The sequence below is a fragment of the Etheostoma spectabile genome, chromosome 20 (assembly GCF_008692095.1).
Source record: "Etheostoma spectabile isolate EspeVRDwgs_2016 chromosome 20, UIUC_Espe_1.0, whole genome shotgun sequence".
Lineage (NCBI taxonomy): Eukaryota > Metazoa > Chordata > Actinopteri > Perciformes > Percidae > Etheostoma > Etheostoma spectabile.
In genome coordinates, this window is record NC_045752.1 from 22,092,418 (window position 1) to 22,092,661 (window position 244).

Sequence of the window (244 nt, forward strand, 5' to 3'; positions counted from 1 at the left end):
TGTTTCTCCGGCCCTAAGGAGAATCCGAGGTAAGTGTGAAATCAATGCAAATCACACTGTGATCTGTACTGTGGAATAGTAAAAAAATATCAATTTAAAACATTTAGCGGCTATAATTCACAACGAATGGATGTTTTTCTCATTTGTAGAGCGTAACATCAGGACGCCAGCGACTGCACCTGATGGACCGACTAGGACAATTAAAAGAAAGGCCAGGAAGACCCTTAGGAAAAAGATAAGGGTC

General features: G+C 41.0%; 2 protein-coding genes across 2 annotated transcripts in view; one reads left to right on the plus strand and one right to left on the minus strand.

Moving 5' to 3' along the window:
- Positions 1 to 244, plus strand: part of ccdc142 (coiled-coil domain containing 142) — a 38,347-nt gene that overhangs the window by 35,441 nt on the left and 2,662 nt on the right. The window lies entirely within an intron of this gene.
- Positions 1 to 244, minus strand: part of enpp6 (ectonucleotide pyrophosphatase/phosphodiesterase 6) — a 35,457-nt gene that overhangs the window by 4,873 nt on the left and 30,340 nt on the right. The gene's annotated exons all lie outside the window — the stretch shown is intronic.